At 41.1% G+C, this 25,069-nt stretch overlaps 1 protein-coding gene across 1 annotated transcript in view; it reads left to right on the top strand.

Annotated features, from left to right (window-relative positions):
- Positions 1–25,069, top strand: part of NDST2 (N-deacetylase and N-sulfotransferase 2) — a 127,637-nt gene that overhangs the window by 24,747 nt on the left and 77,821 nt on the right. Inside the window, exon 3 of the mRNA XM_052678225.1 lies at positions 23,499–23,572. The gene's annotated coding sequence lies outside the window, so the exon portion shown is untranslated. The remainder of the gene's footprint in view (positions 1–23,498; positions 23,573–25,069) is intronic.

Here is a 25,069-nt window from a genome sequence, read left to right as displayed (position 1 = left end):
GCTGGACTTTGAGAGTTGAAACTTGGGTTTCTAGTTCTTGAACATTCTGAGATACACAGATTGAAATTTGGTCAGTTGCTGTTATTGTTTCCTGTGGTAAAGTTTTTAATAGAGATATTTAATGCCTAAATGGTGTTATACTTTTTTCTTTTTTCTTTTTTTTCTCCCCCTTTTCCTTTGGCCATTTCAAAGATGTCTAATAAATTTCAGGGTATACATCCTGAAATCAAAAAAGGCAAGGCAAGATTCCTGTCCTGTCTTTGCGCATAGATAAATGTGCCGTGTAGAGCAAGGTGGTGCTGTGTGACTTTTTTGCTCTACGACACCTATCATAAAAACTTTTCTGAATAAGGAGACTGATAGTCTCTTAACAGAAGGATACTGAAGTAAGGAGTGTGCTGCATGCAACTCACAGTGGGTTCTGCATGTCAGAAGTCTGTCTCTGACTGACTTTTGGCACAGCAATATGAATTGGAGTTGCCAGTTGTACTTGGAATATTTCTTCTGTCAGGAGGTGGTGAGGAGCAGTCTTGGAGAACACAGCATGCAGAAGGATTTGGAAGCTACCAAGAAATTAGCTTAATAGCAAGAGATGGCAGGTTGATGTGAGGATCTGGCCGGGAAGAAGTTATAGTTATGAGATTGTAATTTTATCAAATAATCATAAAGAATAATTCTCTGTACCTTGGGGGTTGTTGAGAATAATCATTTCCAATAAGGTCCAATTTAGCAATTCCTATGGTAGTACTGGGGCTTAGTAAGCATCTTTGGTCATTTTACCTTTTGCAGATAAATCATGAAACTCAATGATATAAGTGAGATGGAGGCAGTATCAAGTTTTTTCCCTAAAACTTCCTATTGCAGACAGGGCCATTAGACCAAACAAAGCTTATGTGTTGTCTCAGGGCAGTTTTTGAGTTTTGCTTGTGTTGTAGTCCTCTAGAAGATATGGATTTCTTTAAAAACAAGCAAACAAAAAAACCACCAACAACTTCCTTGCTTCCAAATCTGCTTTTGTAGAAGTTTGGAGGATCTGAATTAAGTTGCTTCTTTCCTCGTTTCTCTCATTCTTTAAATTAATTGTATACTGTGTGCCTTCTGTGATTTTTGTGTAATTGGTTAAGCTGAAGGGATGCAATCAATCTAGCTGGCTAGCAAGAGCTGTATACAATGCACAGTGTAATTTTAAGCATTGAAAAGAGATGATGGCTCATCCCTGGTGTTCTGTGGTGTCTGTGATCTGTGATGGAGCAGGGCTTAAACATTCTTTTATGCATGTGAAAAGTGAAGCAGTTCCTTGCATACAATAATATTGCCTTCTCCCCTTCATTTCTGGTGCCCAGAGAACTGATGTTCTGGAGGTGACTGCAAACATAACTGCTTCGTGCAGGAAAGCTGTCTAAGCCCACTTTTCAGATCATCACCCAAACCAGAAACTCAGGTGCAGGTAAAAGTTCAGATCTCTGTTTTAGAAACATCAGGTTCGAACATAAAGTGCTGAGGAGCTGTGGGCACAGGGGCTGCCTGAAGCAGGCTCCTTCTCTGTTGAGGGATTTTTTCAAGTAGACTGACATCTCCCTCTCCAGTATGTGGTAGGATCCTTGTGATTCCTTTCAGATTTGCTGGATTTCGTACACTAGAGTACACGGGGGTGGATATCACACTGAATTTGGTGTTTCTCCAAAGCTGGTAGGATTATTTCCAGCTGTCAGTGACTCACAGTAGCCAAGTTGCTGTCTCAGAGTTCAGGTTAATGGAATTTGCTGTTCAGATTCCCTTGAATTGGCTGACGGAGATGGAATTTCCATGAACTAGGAAGGGCAGGAGAAATTCTTCAAAGTACAAGCTTTGAATTTGTGTTGGGTCTGAAAAATTGCTGAGAAATGCAGTCTTTCCTCATCTAAATGGGGACAGTTCCTTGCCAAAAACCTTGCTTTCAGGCGTTTCATTTTGTTCTGTCTAAATTCCTGCTCTGTGTGCTTTTTGCTGAACATATCCAGTTTCCAGAAGTGTGTTAGGTGTGTGATAAATGTATGTCATATGATTGTCATTCTATTCTTTTTCCACAAAAATTGTGAACTTTATCTGGATTTAGTGATTCTGTTCTGTCAGCAGGGTAACTGCTTAGTTTGTTTTCGTCAAAGAAAAGGGGTACAAATATCAGCAATGGAATTCATAGAATTAAAGTATTTACTGAACAGTAACTGAAGTTTTATGCCTTTTTGCTGCTTGTTCATATTTACTGAGCAGGTTATCTTCACCTCTTAAGTTAATGCAGAGGAATATGTAAAGCAGCTGGGATAAACTGTGAAAAATGAAGACCTGGGTTCACATGTTGATTTTGACTATGGTTGTTCTGGTAGTGTGTGACTACTCTAGGGAGCCTGCTGGACTCTGACAGAGCTGCATTTGGTCAGAGGTCGTGTCCAGTGTTACTTCTGGAACAGCACAGAATCAGTAAAATGGTTTGGATTTCATTTATTTTCTTACAAGACAGCTGTTATGTGACCGAACACCTCTGTCATTTGCCAGAAGTAATAAATCTGAAGCTTGTTTGCCCTGTTGGTGCTCTGTTTCAGAGTATGAGAATGTCTAGAACAAGTTCAGTCTTTCGCAGGTAATGAGTCAGTATCTGACTAGCCCACATTTGTGGTTTGATGAGATTGCCAGCAGTGCCTTGTTTCCCCCTTTTTGTCTCTGGTTTCTATCTGTGAACCTCGGGTATGTGTATGAAAAGTATCTTCCAGTTTGGAATGACATATTAAAATAATGAAAGGCAAGAATTTTCTACATGATGTTTTGGCCTTTCCATTTAATTAATTTGTTAGAATGAAAGTCCAAGAAATCACAGTGAGATGACATCTTGCTCACTAATCAGGTAATCAAGGAGTGAAGAGGTAACGGATGCAATTTCATTTTCTGAATATGCGAAGGAAGAACAACGTGAGAAGATTAACTGCATATCTGTTTCAAACTGTAGGTACATTTTTTGATTAGACAGGATTAGACAGATATCACTGCAAGACTAATGATAACCCTAAGGTTTTTTTCAGTCCTGTATTTGCTTCCCTTATATGCCATTTTATAGGCAAGATCATAAAAAATTTTTGTTCTGCTGAATCACAAATAATGAAACTCCTTTTTCCTCACTAGTACTGATTTGCCATGTTGTTAATTGCTCATCAGGCTGCACAGTTCTCTGATATCACTCTCTTATCCCAGATGTGCTTTGTTACTTCAGCCTTTAAAGCCTGTTGGTCAATTTGTGCAACCAAAATAGGGATTCCAACTATGTTTGATTAAATGCACAAATTGTGCTTTAGGTGGCTGATTTGTGGCTATGCTTTTAGTTGCACTAAGGGAGCAGTATTTCTGACTACTTATGTACATGATGCATCAGGCATCAGGGACTTTATTCACAGACTTCATCTTTGCTTCCCTGCATATTTCTGCTGAGATAAGGAGCTGATAAAATTAACCTTGGCCCCAGCTGACCAGGTCTCCATACCATAAATTAGACAGATTTAGCATTCCATTTATTCTAAAGTTCTTCCTCTTTAGAGAATTGTTGCAAGTTATATCCAAGTAGCAAGATTGAAAGGAACCAGTCTTGGGACTGCAGGGGATGACACAGAGATGCGATGACCCTTTTACGGTCCTTTTCTCCATCAATACAAAATGCTCATCTCGGGGTCTGGTAAATGAACTTTCACTTTTTGATATATCCTCTATCACAAGACAATGTTTTCACTCAAGCATCCGTTCTACCTAGCATGCTGTTTTCTGAAGGCATGTGGAGAATGGGATAAATTGCCATACTGACTGCTGGAGACCTCTTTGCCTTAGTTCACTGGAAAAGATGAAATTAAATTTGTAAAGATAAGAAGTCAATATATAGTAAGCTAAGGCACCTTAAATCATGGTGTGAACTTCTTATTCTGAGATGAGGTAACTTGGATTTGCTGTTCCTTAAGCTTCCTTTCCAAATGCCCTGTAATAACCTCCCAAAATGCAAGCTCCTTATGTGTATATGAAAGAGTTTTGCAGACTATCTCCCCTGTTGATCTCGCAGCATAATTGATTCAGCAGAAGTCATCCAGTAAATGCAAAACCATGTAGTGTTTACTACTTAGATTTTCTCAACTCAGTATTGTATCACCATCTTTAATAGTTGTTCAGAGTCCTAAAAACAGTTTTTAGTAGAGGTCATGCTGTAATTAGCATCAGACCGATTAGAGTAGCTTATTATAATTGTGGTCTGAGAATTGTACTATAATCCCTTGAAATGCACAAGAGATGATAATACTGAAATATACTGTGGTGAAACCATGCTGTTACATGGGCATCAAAATGTAGTTCTGTACTCTGCTTAAAGGAAGTGAAAAGGATAAAATGAGATACAAGAAAGATAGGGAAGGAGAGCTGTACAAAAATGAGCAATAGCATAGTGATGTACAAAAATGATTCCAAATTGAAAAGTTTGGAACTGTTGCAAAGATGTGGCAAACGTGGAATACGTTTTGGAAATAGTGAATACTTTGGCACAGGTTGATTATTAACTCCCTTTTTACATTTCTTCATCCACACGAGATCAAAGAGTTATTCAGAAAAGCTGAACAGAAGCAAACCAAACTGTGAACAGGACGTGCCTAGATTTGTCTGTGGAACTCGTGGCCACTCTTGTTCTTAATTTTGAGGTGCAGATGGCAATTAGTGGGAGTGGTCATGTATGACTAGATAGGATAAAAACTCATAAGGCACAGTGTCTATCTCAATTTCTAAATGCTGATTACATCAAATGAATATTTTAATTTAGGATTTCTTGAAACTTAACAACAACAACAAAAAAAAAAGAAGTGACTTCCTTCACATTGTCCAATATTTGAGCAAGATAAACTCCTGCTCTGAGTTTTTGTCTTCTGTGCTGTTGTGAAGTCTCCATAGATTGTGAACCATGTGATCATTAACTACCAGAGAAACAAAGCATTGTAATTCACTTACTGTTTGTAGAAGATGCTTTTGGGTGGAAGGGGGACTCCTGCAGATCTGTTAATTCGGCTCGCTTTGTTCTCTGTTTCCTCTCAGTTCTGTAGTTTACAACTTTTTTTCTTCCTGATCACATTGATACTGCGGAATTCTAAATCCTTCATTCTCTTCTGGTTTCGTCTCAGCTGACTTCTGTGGTCTAATAGACGAATCTCGGCCACACTATATTATTTCCTATTTTGAAAATTGAAAACATGTTTCAAGTGACAAAGGGAATAACTCCATCTTCCAGTACCTTGAGCTGCTGCTCAGATGGCCAGGACTGTATACTTTCCTTTTGTCATAAAAACCAAACATGGAATATGCCACATTAGAAGGGATCATCAAATCCAATTCCTGGCTCCAGACAGGAACATCCAAAATCCAAACCCTGTGTCTGAGAGCAGTGTCCAAATTCTTCCTAAACTCCAGCACTCAGGCTGTGCTCGCTGTCTTGTGCAGCCTGTTCCATGCCCACCGCCCTCTGGTGCAGACCCTTTCTGTAACCCCCAGCTGCCCTCCCCTGACACAACTCCTTGCCACTCAGCACTGCCCTCTACTCCCAGTGAGGAGCTGTAGCTGCCATGAGGGCTCCCCTGAGTTCCTTCGCTCTGGGCTGAGCAAACACAGGGACCTTAGCTGCTCTCCACACACCTTGTCCTCCGGACCCCTCAGCATCTTTGTATAGTAATTTCCAGCAGTCAGTAAGGTATTATGCAGTCAAAAAAGAACAGAATCGTTTTTATGTTAAGAATACAGTAGAACATTTTTTTACTAAGCCACTAGGGAGAATTGAAATATAAGGGTGTGGCAGTTTGCTGTGTGTGGATGATGCTGAATGAATGCAGTGGATGCGCAGAGTCCTTCAGCCAAGTCCTAAGGGCAGCGAGCAGTCTCCAGGATTCCCTGTCCAGCTCTAACTAGATGGCAGGCTTCTGCCTGAAGTGGCACCTGGCACTTAACATTTGCCATGTAATTAATAAGAGTACATTTATTCTTTAGATTTTGTGATGTTTTCTTAAAAAATGCGTGTTTTGCGTTTGAGCTGTTTTCTTGCTCTGTTTTAAGCAGGAGTGTTCTACACTGGAATAAGGAGGAGTCCCTCTTGCTTCTGCATTCTGTATTTGAACTTTAGCAGCTGAATTTGAGGTAGAATAGTGGCTCACTTTTTAAGCCAGTGCAGGTGAGGAGAGCAGCAGCACGAGGGGGTACATCGCAATAATGTAGTGAAGGGAGAGAAAAATAGGATGGTGAAACACAAACCATTCACTGAAATGAGTTTCTAAAAAAGCAGAGTGAGCATGTGTGTGTGGTGGAGAAGGAGTTGTCTCAAAAAGCTGTTTTTGTTCCCTGGAGGTTCCCGTGTGCTATAATTGAGCCAACATGTCAAAGTGAAGTATGTGGTGAGCTTTGGGAGTAGGGGAAAACTGCTTCTTCTGCACATGCAGGGCTTGCGTGAGCCCACTCTTACTGCTTTTGCATTGCTGAAGCCACAACACAGCAGAATAGCTGTCCAACAAAGCTCTGTAGCCACTGTTTCTCTAAGATCTGCTTTAAATCTTTCTTTGGTTGGGAAACTAAGAATAATTGGCTTTGAGTTTGCTTCTGTTGTGGAAGTGAATGAAGATGATGAACAGAGAGGAAGATGACTGGATTGCTATTGAGATATATGCAGTGCAAGTTACAGGGACCTTCCTTGTTTTAATGATTCTTGAATCTCAAAGAAACAGATCCCATTTCCTGTATGTTGTATAGAATTTTTCAGATTAATGTAATGGTTTGAGAATATACTGGCTTACTTTTGTTTAGTGCCTTTATTTTTGTGTTATAAACAGATGGAAAGGGGATGCTTGCAGTCCTGGCGAGTAGTTGCAGCCTTTGGCTGTGTGTCTTGATGTGTGATGCTGCAATGGCAGCTCTCTCTTTGGCCAAGGCTCACTGCAGTTTCGCCCTAGGACTTCATATTAACTTGAAAATCTTTAAAGCCAGTCTTTCCATGCTAACAAGCTAATTTTGTCTTGATTGTTTTTTATGTAAAATCTTTACCTTTGGCGCTTTCGTATTTTAGAAATCATGCTTGCTAACGTATTTCAAGTTCTGATTGTTTCCATAGTGACAGCAATGGCAGAAACTTGCAAAAGGAAGGTGACAGCGTTGTCGTTTCAAGATTAACTGTTTTATGGAGGAATGGTCTGGGGGGGAGGGGATGGGGGAGAGGGAGATATATATAGTAGGTTTTTCCAAGCAGTCACACAGTATTTGTGAGTAGTTGAATACATTTGGAGATTGGAGAAGAAAGGCAGTGGGACAGAAGAATTGATCTGGTATTTTGGCGTTCATCTGTGTGGGGAAGCAGTGAACAGAAGGTCAGCCTAAAAAATCTGAAGTGCTTTCAGCAACATGTCTCCATTACTGCTGCTCCAAATGACGATGAAATTGTGAAATGCAGAAAGCTGCAATATACAAATTACCCTCAGAGAAGAGGCAGAAGTTAACATGCCTGTGAGACAGTGTGTGTAACACACCTTTGTTTAATTTCTCCTTTCCAAATTCATCACTTAAGTGTAGGAAGCTTTTAGCTTTAGAAATTAGACACTTACAAAGCCATTAGCGAGAGCTGCAGCCTCCTTATTTTCCTCCGGTAAAATCAGCTGTCTGATTTTATTTTCTGGGAAGCAAGGCTTTATCCCCTTTCATTACACATCGTATTACCATGTTTGTCAGTAAGACAGCTTCAGAGAATGCAAACGTTTGATGAGAACCTTCTCTGCGGCTTAGAGGAGTGTTGTGGAGTGTTTTGCAGGAGAGCCGAGCCTCCCGTGTCTCTTTGCAGCAGGTGTTGATCTTTCTGTCTGCAACGTGGCCACTGGAAACAGTTGTCTGAATTATAATGTAATGTTTCTTACATCAACTCAGGCAAGTGGGAGGAGATGATGAGAGAGATGCACGTAAACAGTGTTAAATATTTTCTTTCAGGGACTATCCCTTTTCACTGAAGCACTTGATAGCATTCAAAGTGCTTTCCCTCCCCACCATCACAGTCAGGTTTGGGACTTGAAGTCCGTGTAGCTGTGCTGGGAAGAGCGAGTCAGGCAGCTGCCCATCTCCAGGTGGCAGGCGTGTCTTTGGCCCCTGGGGAAATCAAGCAGGCCAAAAGTAAGGCACAGGTGCTATGCTCTGATTTAACACATTGTTAAATCCAGATCTCTTACGCCTTCCAGCCAAAATATGGCATCATACTGTAAACTGAGTTCGTGTTGCATCTTATTACACTGGGGAAAGAAAGCAGGCAGCTGGGAACTTGCATTGCCTTGAAAGTTATAGAAGTTATTCATTTGTCAGTGCCTTAGGTCGCATCTGCATTGGCACCTTGGTGGGTTCTTGCATTATTTTGGTATCTTGGGAGTGGAGGTGAGTAAAAATATGTAATTTATAGTTTGGGGTTTTTTTGTATTTATCTGCAACATTTTGCACAGCTGGCATGTTGGGAATTGTTTGAGCTTGCTTTTTCTGTTCTGTACCAGCCAGAATCATTGTGTGCAAAACTAGAAAACAGTTTAGAAATCATGAGATTTGGTATTTGTAGCAGAAGGAGGGAAGTAAATTGTGCCATCTGCTCTAAATACTGCCCTCTTGTTTGTAGAATGGTACAAAATTAAATGAAATCAGTTTCTTCTTCAGAGAAGTTCATTTGTAGATAGTTAAGCTGTTGAGATTCTGATTTAGTACTGAAACAAGAAGATTGGTTAGGATGCCTTCTCTCCATTCATCTGTCTGCCAACCCCCCAGAAAAAAACCAATTATTTTTTGCATTGGTTACACTGGTATAGATCTTTAAGATGCAGCTTAGTGCTGTGCTATAAGTAATGTATTAAATCCCAAGCATATATCATATATTGCTTGTATTTAAGTATGATTATGAAATTTAGACAGAAACACATTGAGGCACATTTCTCTGAAACTTTTATCTCATTTCTCTGTAAGATTCACTTCATGCAATTTTCAGTCTTTTCTCACCTCCCTTAAAATCAAGGAATAGCATTTTTCTTTTTTGCACTGTTAGTAATAGCAGTTAGTGCTGATTCATTTGCATTGATGCCTCTGCTTCTTGTACCAAGATAGCTTTATTTGCAGAGATACCATGAAGTTCTTACTTTGGTTTGTAGAACCTTTGTACCTGTTTTAATCTTACACAGAATGTGTTATATTCAAGAGGAAATTCTGGGGAGCAAAAAAAAAAAAAGAAAATAAAGACACCAAATACTGTCTTGTAAATTTACCCATTAAGGATGTAGGTCCTGTAGATTTGGATAATGTTACATTCATTTCTTGAAGTAAAACCTTCCCTTAAGTCAGGGAAAAACTTCTGCAAGGAAAAAAGGCATTTCTTACACATCTTTGGCCTCCATTTCCAATTGCAGGCAGCTGTTTGATTTATACTCAATGAAAACATCTGATTGTGCCCTTGTAAGAATACCGTTTGATTTTCAGTTTAAGGGAGTGAATATTTACTTGCTTGCAAACATTTGGATGTGTATTATTGAAAACTTTTACTGAGGATACAAGATTTCAGAGATCAAAACATAAAGGCTGCTAATGCTTTTCTGAAAGCTCTTCCTTCACAGAAGTCCTTTTGCTTCTCCATGGGTCCTTTGTGTTTAGTGCACATTGCAATTGCATGCTGTTGGATAACAGATTTAGGTGACTCTGTGTCTATTGGTTCAGAAAGCATTAGCCAAAGAAATTGTTAGGACTCTGGTTGTGATTTTCTGTATTACTCCTGTGAAACATTTCGTATGATTGTATTTGCTCTTTTTTTCCTAAAGTTAGGGAAAGAATGTTTAATGGATGATATTGAATACAAGTGGGTATTTTATGAAAAGTTTTAAAAACACTCAAAAAGGAGAAAAGAAAGATTTAGTTTCAAGTGTTTCTTAAATTTCAATTTCATCAGATTCAGAAGATATTTATCCTTATCCTTTTAGCCTAATAAACTAATGCTGACTCTTTTGGAGACGTTTTTAATAAACCCTTGTTTTAGGTTCATTTTGTGGCACTCTTGTGGTTGGTGCGACACTGGAACAGGTGGCCTGGTGAGGTTGTGAGTGCCTTCACCCTGAAGACATTCAAGGCCAGGCTGGATGGGCTTCAAGACACCTGTTCTAGAGGGAGGCATCCCTGTCAATAGCAGGGTGGTTGGAGATAGATGATCTGAAACGTCCTTTCCAACCCAAACCATTCTATGATCTCCTACCATTAGAGAAATAGATTCTGATAAAATTGCATGAATGAAGTCCATCCCTTTCCTTTTGGGGCTGTGTGTCCAAAGTGGAACATGAGTGGGAAATGGGAAATTCAGTGGTACAACGTGGCTTTTTGTTGATGACCTGTGTTGTGTAATTGGGTCAACTCAGTTTGTCCACTCTCTGGCTGTATTCATTCCTGCCTTGAAATGACTTTTATTGAGAATAGCTCAGAGATATTTGACCTATGCTTGTCAATTTAAATCAAGGTTTGTTGGATTTCCAGAATGTTGTCCTTGGAATTTTTGAGCTCTGGATTTCTTGGAAGATTTTTGTACGCATTCTCACCATGGTTTTTTTTAAATTCTGAGAAGCTCTTCTAATATATGCTTTGAAAGATTCATGACCAGCTGTTTCTGCTGTTTTGTCTTCTGCCTCTTTATAATTGAATATCTGTCTTTCCTACTTGTTCTTTTTCACATCTGCATTTTCAACCGGGCAAAATCTGAGTTTTATTTCATAGTGCTCATAAATCTAAATTAGTGTATATTTATATATTCTTTTTTTTCACATGGATTACAAATTGTCTTTAGAGGTGTGTAAACAAGAGGCATTGCCTTTTTCTGCACGTAGTATTCATTGGGATAGCTGTTAGACCTGGGTGGAGATTTCCGAACTTGAGCCTTTTGCCCTGTCACTTTGATAAATGTGTCATTATTCTGGGGCTGAAGGGTTCTGGTTTATATGAAATGAGGGCATCGAGGATCACAGCAGCTCAACAGTCAGCATTGAGTTGTGGGTGTCAGGCTTGGCTGCCTTGCCAGTCGCTCCTCTCTTCTGGCTTTTTGCTAGTGTTTTTTGCTCTTGTGTTAATTTATTGTGTAGTACCACTTTCCATGAGTGTTTGTAGGTATGAAATATCTGACTGAATGAGCTTTCCCTCAAGGTCATGAGCAGGAGCAGGGGAGTATTTGATTCCCACTGTTTTTATATGCCATGTGAGTCGGTCTGGGATATCTCTGCACTGTATTAAAATATCTTTCCAGAAATCTTCATGTGGACACTAAATTCTGGCTCTGTTTGTGCTCTGCTGATAAGGGTAACTCAAAATCTATCACATCTGCTAAGTTTTAATTCTGTTTCTTTTCTTAATGTAACAGGACTGTTCACCTTGTCCTTTTAATATGCTACTTTAGTGAATAGCCACAGTAAAAGGTTCTGTTGGTAAATCATAGCACTGTTACAGTGTGGTAACTTCAGTTAATTTTCTTGGAGGGCATGAAGGTGTTTTTTCAGAGCAGACATCTGCTTAAAAAAAGTGAGTTGAGTTTTGGGGTTCACAGTTGTTGTTTTTTTCCCAGAGCAGGTGCACTGGGCTGCTCTGCTGCTTCCACCAGCAGCTCTCTGCTGGTTCTCTGCCCTGTAATGCTGTGGCCAGTCAGGACAGTGGCTTTTGTAACATGACAGCTGTGTGCAGACCACCAAACTCGACCAGAACCAAAATCAGCTTCGCTCTCAGCCAGCCTGAAGCTATTGCTGGATTCCAGCTTCTATTCTTGTGTGACAGACACACATGGTGGGCAGCGCTTTGAATGCTGGCTGCACTGTGCAGTTTATTCTATTGCTTGGGAAGCTGGGTGAGACCCTGATTCTGTGTGGGCATGCCTCCCTCCACACTTCAGTACCTCTGCAGGGTGCCTTGTGGTGCTAACTTTAGCCTACTCATTGCAGATTTATTTCCAAACCATAGATCTTGGTGAGACATATCTATGCTCCCTTTCTGGTGACTGTAGGAAACTGCACAATGGGACAGCATGGTTGATTTGAAATGTGTTTTTGGAATGCTTTTTGGTACATTTCTGAATACTGATAACACTGTGGTTAGCATCCTTCCCTTTGCCTAAACTACACTGATGGAATGGATCTGAGAGAGCACTTCTTTTCCATTGGTGTAGTGTTTGAATCACAACAGGACAAGTAAGTGATACTAGTAGACGGCAAGTCTTTGAAGTATGTTGGAGTCAACTTCAGAGAGAAAGAAAATCCCTTCCCTGTGCTGCAGATAAACAATAACGCTTTCAAACCTTGAAGAGGATCAAGGTGAAGCTGAGCGAACAGCAAGTGCTGAGATGATCCTGCCTTGTGACAAGTGGCAAAAATGCTGTTTTTTCCTTTTGTGCTCCTATAACCAAAGCAAAATAACAAAGTATTTGGAGATTGCTTTATGAAACAAAACCAGTAAGTTTTTGTTTTAAATATCCTCATCTTAACTGATGTGGGTGAATATTTTAAAACGAGGGTGTAAATGCCTTGTTGGGATTCTGAAATATCTTCAGAAGCAAGTGAAAAGAGCTGGAATTCATCTGTGTGGATGCATTTTGCTACATTTGTTGCCTGTTTAGACTGGGAGGAGGCTGACAACTTCCAACTGTTGTGTGTCACTCCCAGTTTAGTTGCCTTTGGCTGTATAGAGAGAATGGAACAGGCTCATTTCTCTTTTTCTTGTTATATCTCTGAGGAAAGAAGGATACTGCTTCTAGGCCATGCACCTCGCATGCATTTCAGAAGGCAGATTTGCCCTCCTCTACCTAAGGTGAAGGAGCTCTTGGCATTGGAGAGCAATAGAAAGTGGCAGCAGAAGTGTCTAGGATCATTCCCTCAGAGGTTGCTGCTTGTTTTCAACAAGATTCTGACTCTTAGAATGTATTCACTCAGCTTTGAAATGGCTCGTAGATAAAGGCTGAAGTTCAGTGGCTGGAGCTGTGTATTAAAATGCCATATGGGTAGCAGCAATGTCATGAGTGGTAAATAAGGACTTCTATAGGAAATGGAAAGCTGCGTCTCCAAAACTGAAATAGGAACAATGGAAGCAAAAATGGTGGTTGAAAAAAATGTGATTATTTTTTAACTTATTTGCTAGCACAAGGTAACTGTTGAGAGAATTCAAAACTGCTCTGTATATCATCTTTAACACAGAGCCAACCATATCGATAAAGCTATTACCTTATGTACCGCACAACGGTCTGTCCCATATGCACTACCAAGGAGAGAACAAACATGGGATTGAGAGGCGGTGGGTTTGGGTGGGGGAGGGAGGTTTGAATGTGTCCTTTGGGAAAGAATCTGTATAAAGAATTGAGAAAGAAATAAGATGGCAGCAGCCAGGATTTGCAGAGCTTTTCAGCCCTTTGTTTGGTTATCTTGCATAAGTGCTTTAGCCAGAGACTCTTTCAGTAGCTGCATGGGGCCGGCTTGGAACACAAACGTGCATGAATCCAAATGTAATTTCCCTGTTGTGCACATTCTGGCTGTGACAGCTCAAGTTATGAATGTAAAATAGCAGAAAAAAAGTTCAGAAGGTGGCCAGGCCTGCAACATTAAAAGAGCTGAATTACCCAGAGCTCCTGTAATCTCAGTAAAGGTTCTGCCTAGATTTTAAGCCTAGCTGTTTCTGTGTTTCATTTTGGTGTGCTTTGGAAAGGAAGAAATAGCCTGTGAGTCTGTGCCCCTGGGTGATTGAGCTCAATAGAAGCAACAGTCAAGCATTTGCTTCCAGACGAGACACGAAGCATGCAGAGGGGTGATGTTAATTCTCCGTTCCAGTCGGTGGTTGGTGCTGGCACAGAGTGAGCCGGTGCTGGTGCTCCCATCTGCAGAATTAAAGCACTGCCCAGGGAGCAGCAGCATCTCTTCCCATTCAGACAGTTCTCTTCACTGTAGGGCACTCACCCCAAATCTGCCACTTTCCCTAATTCCCAGCATTCGGGATGCATTTGTCTTTGTGTAGAAGAAAGGATTTCCTCCTCCTCATCATCGCACTGCTCAGAGAAGGGGCACCTTGCTCCGACTGCAGGACAGCTTGTCTGGGGGTATGCAGCAAGGAGAGGACTTTTCCCCCTCCTATGTGCAACTTGCACAGCAAAGAAGGGTTGCAAAGTTTTCAGCTTTTCCTCCTTCTTCTGCAGTTTTTCCCCGTGTCTGTCCTCTCACTCTCCCTTTCCAAGCTCCTTCCATCCCGTGTTACCATGGAGAATGAAATGCCAGTCCCATTCAAGTTGTCGGCTGAATAGGTTTTGAGGTTGATGGATGGTGAGAATCTTATCCCTCCTTCTCCAAACACCGCCCCTCCTGGTTCTTGACATTTCACTTGCCAGAGACTGGCAGCCTGGGAGAGAGGACTGAAAAGGAGGCTGGCAGTGTCCTGCTGCGATGCTCTTTCAGTTCCTTGGATGAAATCAGCAGCTGTGAGAAGGTCTTAAGGACTTTGGTGCAGAGCCTTGTCCTCAAGCTGGCTGAGGCATGAATGCTCACTTGAGTGCGTGCTCCTGCTTCCCCAGAGCTCCCAGGGAAAGAAAATTCAAACGCGGCTCTTGCTACTGCTTATGGCTCTGATTGGAGGGGTGATGTGACCTCTGCAACTTAAAGGGAAAGGTAAGGAAGGAATAGATACAATGCACTCTCTAGCAGAATCTATTTCTCTCCTATATATACCTTTTAGACTTCAATTTAGTACTGCATCCCCTGAGAAGTGGAGTGTTGTGGCTGCTGTCTGTCTCATGTCCTGCCTGTGGTGCTGCAGTTAGTAAGAGTGTGTGCTTAGTGTGGTCCTGCAGACCCCGCCTACACTGGGTGCCTATTCATGGCATTATTATGAGAGCATCAAAACAGCATTCCAAATGGGGTGCTTTTAATAACAAATACATGGAGTTGTGGATTTAACAGGCCCAGGGTTTGAATGGGATGTTCAGGTTACTGCTGAAGTGCACAAAACGGAGCTGTAAAGCAGAAAAATCAAAATGATAGCGCTGTAAAATTGCACCAAAAATACTTCTTTTGTTGTGATTTATTTCTTCTATTGCAAGGTGATGATGGCTTAGGAAGGGATTGGGAGAGTTCTGGCTTCTGGTGAAAGGCTGAAGCCCGTCTTGTGTACAGGAATAGTTGTTTTGCCTGATGACACCTAATAAGAGTTTGGGGGAAGTGTCTGCCTGCTGTTGTTTGGTTTGTGTGTACATATCACTTCTGGAAGTAGTGGTTAGAATGAAATTCAAACGTTTTTCCAACTGTAAGCGTTCCATGAACATACACTGGTTTTGGGAGAGGAAAAATATTTTTGTGACCTTTCAACAAAAAGCTGCTCTGTCAGGAGCAAACAGGGCAGGAATTCCTGCTGGTGATCAGGGATGGGCTTCGAACATAGAGAATTGCTCTGTGTGCTTTTGAAAAGCTGTGCTGTGCCTGATAGATCATTTGAACTCTCAGAGCATCTCTTCCAAGTACCGCACTGATAAGTATTTCTGTACCAAAGTATGAATAGCGTCTGTATGTTCCTGAGCTTGCTAAACAAATACATCTTCCCATGGTACCACTGGCAGCTTTTGCATCTGTCTGAGCTTTGCAAGAGTTCACTTTCTGTTTGATGCTTTATGTCCTGTTTGTTGTTGGATTGTTGTCTCCCTGCTGGAGCTCTCCTGCAGTGAGGTTGTTTTTCCTGTTGTGTGAGCCACTTCCAAAATGCTCATAGGTTAGCAGCTTGGCCACTGGTGTATTAAAAGGGAATTTTGTCAGTGCTATATCAGAGAGGCACGTGTGTATGTGAATATGCATGAAATACAAATAAACACACTGTAAACGAAATAGGTATGAATATACCATAGTGTTCTTCGTTTACTTTATTGTGACAATCGTAGTATGATTTTTGCCACAAAGCTCATTAGGGATTCTCGAGCTGGATGAGTTCATAATGGGCCCTGGAACTATGTTGTTTGTAGTCCTATGTGAGAATACACAGGACTTTGGTTTCTGGTTTGAAACCATATGGCTGTGCTACTGGAAAGAAAAAAAAAAAAAAAAAAAAAAAAAAGATTTTCAAAAATTATACTGTCAGCAGCTTCTTTTCTCCATCAAATATGTCACTCATGTCAGATGGAATTGAGAGCGATGCAGGGAAGAAAAGGGGGTAGTCCTTTGGGACACAGAATGATACTGTGGTTTGGGATTAGCTTCCTAATAGCACTCAGCATCATATTGCCATTCATAAGGGGTGGGGGAAAGAGTGAGCAGCTGTTTTACTGTGGCGATTTTGAGGGAGCTGAGGCGGCGTCGGCATCAAGGGTGGGGTGTGCGTGGCATTTTATTCTGCTAACTTGTGGGGTTTTTAAAATTTAGATACTGCCTTCTCTATACAAAAAATATACGCCTTTCTGTTTATGAATTTGTGCGAGATGAAATCCTCAACCTTTCTCTTTCACTCTGTTTGTGAAGATTGTTATGTTAATAACTGTAGAGATTGTAAAAAAAATTTCCAGATATTTCTGACAGATTTCAGCTTTTAAAAAAAATCTTCCATTTTTTCAGCAGGAATGTACAGAGATTCCGTTTGTCCTCTGAAATGCCTCTTCTTTCTCCCCTTCCAAGATTGACCTTTTCTTTTTTGTTTATTTTCTTTTCCCCGATGAGAACTGACTTGACTTAACAGCAACAAAAATAACAGGAAATTTTATTATTAGGATGCTTCTGGTAGCTTCCCTGTTTCATTCCATCTGGCCTTCAGTTAAATTATTCTTGGAAAAAAAAAAGTTTATGTCTCACTCATTTTAGATTCAGAGTTGCAAAGTAGCAGTTTGGTAACTTTTCCTCTGTAAATGTCAGTCAAATGCATTATAGGTTCCAAGATTTTCATGAATATACTGTGGTTACTATTAACCACCAAAGGACACTTTGTAATCTTACCTAGGGACACCTCCTGACTTCAGTAATCGGTGCTGAGGTGGTGGCTGTTACAATGCAGTGGTCCTTCCTGGCACTTATGCTGCCCAAAGGGTGACTCCTGCTGATGCCCTGTGTTCCTGTACTGTTGTCTCCATTTTTCCAGAGGCAAAATACCCTAAGTTGTGCAGCTATGGAAATCCTGAACATTTTGCCCTTTGCCTTAAGTTTGGATTATGGAGTTTAGTTCTCTTAGCCACTCTTTCTTTCTTGAATTTACTTGTCCTTAATTCTGCAGTAGCTCAAAACACTTGAGACCAGTCCTTTATAATGTACAAAATGCAAACACTAAAAGCAAAGCATCCAGATATTATGTGACTTCACGTCGACTGCAGCTACTTATTCAAAACCCAGCTTTTCAAATCTGTGGTCTTCCTGAACTGTCCTCCTTAAGCCTCAGAATTAAGTTGGATTTGAAAATGCAATAAAACAAATGGATTCCAGAGTGACAGCGTTGTTCCCTTTCATGGGACTCAGTAAGTTCCCATCACTGAATTTGTTGGGGCTTTCACAGTGTCTCTACAACACAGTGTCACAGATCCTGAGGAGTGTGTCATAGCGAGGGATATAGGCAGCCCTTTGTGTCCATGTGCCTGGGATCTTTGACTCTAGGAATTACTGTTGCACATAAATGATATTTTTGGACAAACAAAAATGGCAGTATGAGGAACAGTGGCAGATCATGATGCTGCATCCATCAACAGGGAGGCTGAGGAGCGTCTTACTGTCATGCCTGCTCAGCCTCCCAGGAACGGAATCATTCCATATTTCTAATTAAGCCCATCTAACAGATTGTTAGCTAACTTCTTGTTTAATGTGTTTAAATAACGTCTCAATTAATGCTACAGCTAGTTTGAACAGAAATAAAGTAAATTTATCCAATGTATTATTCTAGCTTCCTTATTATCCACCAGTATAATGTCTGTGACAACGACTGCCTGAGTGTGCAGAGGACTTAGTAATTCTGCAGGAAAATACTGAACAAAGGAATTGTTGCACTAAGCCTAGGAAAATTTGCTGGATGATTTGACTGTTCTTCAGTTGTTTATTATTTGTTATCTCTGTTTTCACAGTATATTCCTGTTTCACTCCAGTTATCCCTTACTGGAAATGAGCGTATTTAATAATTTTTCTGAATTTTTTCAGTGTTATCTGGGACTTTGGTCTGTCTCTTCTTTCCTTCTGCTGCTTACCTCTGCCCTAAATGTGCTGGTTTTTCCCTGCAGTCATTCTCAGCCGTGCTTCCGCTGCCATCAGCTTTCCCTCCTCCTCTCCCATCTAGACAGTAGCCAATTCTCGTCCTTCTCTTGTCTCACCCTGAAGCTTTTGGCCGCTCTGTACGTGCAGGCAGCTGGAGGGAGGTCCTGCTCCAGACCTCCTCCTGTTTGCTGCATGTTCTACTTCCCCTCGTCCTCAGTGAATCAGTGCCTGGCTTTCTGCTTCAGGCTTTCCCAGCGAGTGCAATGCAGGACTGACCTCATTTGCTTCGGTTTCACTCCTATCCTCTGCTGCTCATTGCCGAGCCAGTGAGAAAGGACACGGCTTTGTTGGCTGCAGCTGTGAAAAAACCCTGAGCGGAGAGGGGTGTCTGCCCACATTGTTGGGAAGATGACTCTTCACTTGTGTATATACTTAAACACTGTCAAATGACTTTCTATCTTCCTACCTGCTCTAGTCAAGTGGATTTTTAAGCCTTGTATTACAGGCTGGCCTGTATGCAAAGAATGAGCACTCCACTCGCTCGCTCTCTTATCTCAAGTGTCATTTACTAGAATCTCTCTACCTTTTGCCTCCTGTAAAATGTAAACTGAATTACAGGCATTTAATTAAATCAACATATTAAGTGCATGAGGAATGAGAGGCAGTGGGAATTTCGATGGCCCTATCCATAGTGGGAATATTAAGATCTATGATGCCGGGTATCTAAGCTATTTTTCTGGTGTATTGAGAACACTGGTTGTGTAATAACAATTTCCAGCTGAGACGAAACATGTTTCTGTGCTAGGTCAGCACAGCAAGAGATCATTTCCCTCACCTGGCAGAGCTGCTGCTCTATAAACTGTGTGACTGCTAGTTAAAGGCTCAGGTTTGCAGTAGCACTGCTCCTCTGGGATGGGGGAATTGGAATAATTGGTCAACACTTCCGACAGTTTGACTGGAAAAACATAGCAGTCTCTGTTTGCTTTTGTGTGTAATCTTTGTCTCAGTCCCTCTGTTTCATACTTCATGATTAAAATCATTTTGATCAATGTTGGGGATCTATTTTCTGCCTGATTTTTAGTGGCTAAGCATTATGCACATAATATTGATATTTGCATTTTCTACAGATGTAAAGCATTGGATTCTCAGAGATGAGAAATTTTATTTTGTTCTTTTTGCATTATACTTGACAACTGAAATTGCTGTCATCTTGCCATAACCCAAATTTGGATCACAAAATCAAAATGAAAAACTGTGAAACAAAATATAACACAGGAAGCATGACAAGAATGAGATTAATCTCTTTTATGTATATACTTTCCCTCTAATCCTGGATTTCTGAGTAGATGTTTGATGTCAGTTTACCATGAAGACATGGAACAGCAGGCTAGTGAGTGATGGAGTCAAATTAGGGTAGAGCATGAGGGAGGCCCTTTGTCATCAGATGGGGTTGTGTTGTGTGTGCCTCTAAACCAGCTGCTGGCTGTTTCAGTTTTGTCACCATGAAATCCTTTCTTTTAGTCATGATCCAGAGCAGTGGTCTGCCCAGCCTGATTATTGTTTGTTGGTGGTATATTGCTTTTTCCCTAACTGGGATGCTGCACTTTTGCTGTGACTGGATTTGTCAGAAGAGCAAAAAGGATAAAAATAGGGGGAGAGAGAACTGAAAGGGTTATTTTCTTCTATTTTAAGTAAAACTTAAAGCGTTTTTCTCAGCACTGGAGCACTGTAGAAGAAACAGGAGAGCACAGAGCTGATAAAATGCACATCCCTGACCAGAATTTTCCCCCAAAATTCAGTAGCCCGGAGAAAACATGGTCTGATGGTCTAGGATGTTCTCTAGGCAGCCTGAATATCCCCTGCCTTCCCCTATTGTATGTACAGTAAGGTGCTATTTTGTGAAAGGTGATCTCAGACCATGCTTCTGGAAAGGTCAGTGTTGCTCTCGTCTCCCACAGTTCTGGCATTTCTGTCTTGCTTCAGTTTCTGAAATTAGGCAGCTGTAGGGTGCATTCAATCAACTCATGAATCTGGCTGACTGATAATAATTTTTTGGTGAATTAGTTATTTGGATCAGTGTGCTGTGAATAGCTAGGGATCTGGGCCGACCTTTTATTCTGGTAGCCATCAAGACAGGCTTATGCTCCTGTGAAACTGTACCCTGCAGCTGTTAACTCTTCTCTGGAGCACTCTCTGGGATACCAGACTGAGCACTGAGCAGTACTGTTTTACAGATGCATGCAGGACAAGCTGCAGTCCTATAAGCAGTATCTCAGTTTGGCCTAATAACTGCATACATATATGTGAGTTGTGATGCCCTCTTACACTGGGGTTTTCAGACTCAATTGGGCTGGGTTTCAGCTTCAGGAATAACACCAGCTCTGGGCCAAGCTAACATGGGCTTTTTTCCATCCTCTCTATTTCATTCTCTTGTATGTGCTCTCCATGACCCTAACACCACAGGACCTATTTGTTATTATTGCAGAGCTCCTTCTTGTGTTTCCACCTGTGCTTTACAACCCCACAAATCAGATTAATCCCAAATGCTAACACTATGCTCCTGTATGTCATTCTGTCATGTACATCATCCTGCTGTGCCTCCACTCCTGCGCAGCACAAAGAGCCTGTGCATAGAGCAGCACACCAGTGACCTTAGGCAAAAGGCATTAGTTGGTTTGGCAGAGGTGCTCACCCCACTCTCAGATGAGAACCAACAGGATGTCATCAGGAGTGTACTGACTTGATGCACTAACTTGGAAATTGATTTTGACAGCCTCTGCTTTGGCAGTTGTCTTCAGGAAGAGGAGTATAGATCTTCTATGAGCTTCACCAAACTTGCTCTTTCTTGGCTTACAGGGAAGGGATTTATCCAGTAAAGAGGATGGCTTCTAGTCCCATCTTCCCATTTCCATATTTTATCTAACAGTTATTTTAGGTTTTTAGAGTACATTAGTTTGTTACTCTGGATCATGGATATAAATAGATGCCGGTAGCAGGAGGCCTTATCAGCTGTGAACAGCTGTACTTGCCTTTTTATTTTTAATCTAGGCACCAAAAGTGCAGATGGGCAACAAAACTTGGTTTTCTGACAGGTAAAACCTTTAAAATCTTTGGAATTTGTTGAAAACTGTTGCCTCTATTCTAAAAATGAACTAGCATTGCCTTTTGAGGGAAGACTATGACCTAATTATGGGAGTTCTGAGTTCAGGGTGGTATTGAGGTATTAATTCTCTGGTTTTGAAATGCTGTCTGTATGTGGGCAGTTGTGCTTAACTAAGTATATAATTGCTTGCCTATGTAGGAGAGCCTGGAGAATCAGGTCTGATTTCCTGGAGACTATCATCTGTGTGCTCTTAACTGAAGTGGCACTTGGGGAATCCTTTAGGTTACCAGGAAGTGAAGAGGAATGCACACGGGCAGAGCTTGAGAGAAAAGGATTTCAAACAGTGGATGAGTAGCATTATGCATTGCATTTGTAAGCATGATGAATGAATTTTTGATCTATGAATAACCGTGGGCACTAAAATTGGCCTTTCTTCTATTTAATTTTTACAGCTAAGGCTTTATTTTCCCTGGGTAGATTATTCAGGTTGCAAGTTACCCATACAGAAATCCCAGGCTCAGACCTGGAAGCAGGGTATCTGTTCATGCATGGCTCAGACCCCAGGCCATAAACTGACCTGCTGAAACCCTGCCAGCTTTATTCACAGCTACGAGTGACGTCTCTGTGCTGTGCAGCGTATGGGCTGTGGCAAAGCAGTTTTGGAGGAGCTAGAGGCACAGGAGCCAGCTGGAGTCCACAACTTGCACGTCTGGGCTGCAGCTCTGGCTCTGCAAGACTCTGTGCAGCAGGGCTGATGGTTACAGCAGTTCTAGGAGGGAAAACTGATGAAAGAGTAACATATTACATGTCTGTGACCCTTTCTGCTTTGAGAGGTTTGTTAGCTGGGTTTTCATATGGGGCTCTGTACTCCAGGTGATTGACCTCCCAGACCCTGAGCACTGCAAAGTGCAGCGCACAGATAACAAGCTGTAGGCTCTGCCTAACTGGCATTTTGAGGTCAGGGTCTTTTAATCATGTGGATACTCCTATCCCCCATTGTGTAGTGGAGAGCTGACTTTGTTAATGCTTGGCTGAGGGATGTATCAAGTGGTGTTTGACCAGACTAAGAATAAAGTGTGTAGTTCAGATGTTTTCTCATGAGATGTTCAGCGCTCAGAATATTTATTGCAAAGTTTGAGAGGACAGGTCATCCTCAGCTCTGCCACAGAATTCTTCTATACTTGAATAATGCAAAAAAAAAAAAAAAAAAAAAATCATCTACAGGCCTACATTGGATAACAGATGTATTTTGTGAAAAACAAAGCAATGTCAGATTTTCCTACCAGACAGGTTATGATAAGCTTTTGTTGTCAAACTGTGGAAAGATGTCCAAAGGGAGATGTGTATGGAGACAGTACTTACCATAACATAACCTCCACAGGAAGCAGCGCAGATATTTTCTTGTGTTTGCTGCTAATGGGTAGAAAAGTATTGTTCTATCCTTGGGCAGTATTAGCTGACAGAGAGGAAATTAACTCTTCTTGATGGTTGTAAAATCCGGTGCCTTCTTCCTCTGAAGTTTTTGTTTTCCATATCTGGTTTTGAAAAAATTGTTACGCCGGGTTTTTAAAAGTTTTGCACTGGGCAAGGCACCTTCTGGTCACCTTGGAGAGCATCTTGCTGCTCACTGCTGTTCTGCTTTCATTTGGAAGTGCGTAGTCTTCTCAGTTCTCACCTCATCCTCTCTGTTTAGCGGGACAGTGTGGTGCACCAGGCTGAGCAGTGGCACACGGCAGAGGTTCTTTTCTCTTCTGGAGCTTGTGGAGAAAGGATAGTCGAAGTAGTGGTCAACACAGAAAGAAGAAGGAAAATGAAAAAAATCTGGCTGAAAAATAAGTAGGATATTTTGCCTGACCTACAGTTCTTCAATTTTTATGTTTGTAGTTTTGGATGATTTCTGGTCAATTAAGTTATTCCTCTGGCCCAAAGAGTCACGAATGCTTTTTTGCATCCTCTGAGGATCTAGCAAGCATGCAAAAGTGAATTCAAGTCAAAGCACCAGAATCAGATCTGCTTCACTGTAATTTCCTGAACTGGAAACTGCAGTAATGTAGATATTGACGTGGATCAGATACCATGGCCAGAGAACGTTCAGAAGATGCTGCTGCCATACACTGTCAGGTACTCATATTTACGTGATGTTTCTTCTCTCTCCCCAGGTTGGCGGTGCTCTCACTCAGTCTGCATCGGATATAACACAGCTCTTCTTAGACTGTTGCATACGCATGTTGAGGTAAGGGAGAATTGGTGTCAAAATTAATTTTGGCCTGAGTAGCATGGTAGGCAGATAGTGGGACAGAATTCCTATGTTGTGAGTTGTTTGTTCAGTATGTTTACAAAAGTCATAAGAATACTTTTCTGTGACTTAGGACATTAATCTGTTTCTACATTATTGTAGAGTATTGCCTTTCTGCTTTCTTGATTGCTGTTTATGGAATGCTATAAAATACAAGTAATCAACAGATGCTGAGTAGTGACTCTTCATGTTTTCAGGTCTGTGTTATCTGTGTGGTGATTTTTTTTTTTCTTGGTATTGTCACTGTATTATAAATCATAGAATCTGTGCTGTATATCTGTAGTGCTGTATGATAGTACTGAAGTGCATCAGACTTTACTTCCATATATAGATGGCAAGACTGATATACAGAGAGAAAATTAAAGTCAACTTGTCTAGCTCTTGGACAAGATCTCCTGCGTAGGAATGACTGTAACAACTTCATGTGTGGTGTAGCTGTTAGTATATTAGGCCTTACGTTGTTTTAGATTTTAGCCTTTTTAGCCTTTCTGTTTGGTACAATATGCTTTTCTTTTGTACACAGTTTTTCAAGAAGTAAGGGTACAAAAATGAAGCAGTAAGCTTCTCCAGAGTGCACCAGTAGTTATTTTTGGCAGTAGCTTCCTGTACTTTCAAAAGAAAAAGTTTCGAGTTACTTTATTCTTCAAACTTTTGTGGGATGACTCTGCACAAGATAGGGAACTATCACAAATTCCTTCCCATTTGTTGCACTGATATTTGTATTCTTCCCAAGCATGAGTGCATCATGTACTTACCCAGGCCTTTCTTAAATTACAAAGTAGTAGATCTGTAATGCTGGATAAAGTCCTGCTCTATTCAAGGCATGTGGGAATGATTCTGAGGCTGTTGTGAAACAAAACACTAAGTCATGCACATCATTGAAAGATTGAATTTTGGAATGAAAATTCGCAACATATCGCCAGAATAGAAAAACTTCTGGCATGTTTGTGTCTTCGTTCTCCAGATGTCTTAATTCTTTCCTTCCTAATCTGACTTCTCTATTCTTCTGTTCCCCTATGTAGTCTAGCTAGCTTAGAGTAGATGAAGACAACTAAAACAGAAAGTCTTAGCACAGTGAAAGAGTTAAAGCATTCTTCATGATTGTTGGAGTCAGCTCCTGGAGTGTCATGTTAGAACAATCGATTTAATTTCTCATCATCTTCTGGGAACAGGGGTGGTAACAAGAGATTATGACTTGATGTCTTCCATGTATTCCCTGCAAGCTTCTTATCAGCTGCTGTGATGGACCTTGTCTGGTATGAGAAAGCATACGTCTTCCAGGCCTTTGGGATGTGCCCATTTCATGTTTCTGTGTACCTCACCAGTTAATCAGTTTGCTTCAAAAGGGGAAATTTAGAAGCAGTGAGCGGTCACACTTCAGGGTTGGCTTTTTGTGCAGCTCCTTGTGTTTGATGTGTCTACCTGTTTCTGGAT

The sequence above is a fragment of the Tympanuchus pallidicinctus genome, unplaced genomic scaffold, assembly GCF_026119805.1.
Source record: "Tympanuchus pallidicinctus isolate F22 unplaced genomic scaffold, pur_lepc_1.0 scaffold16, whole genome shotgun sequence".
In the NCBI taxonomy this organism is placed as follows: Eukaryota; Metazoa; Chordata; class Aves; order Galliformes; family Phasianidae; genus Tympanuchus; species Tympanuchus pallidicinctus.
The sequence above is the reverse complement of the archived record's forward strand: the minus strand, read 5'-3'. Positions and strand labels throughout refer to the sequence as shown.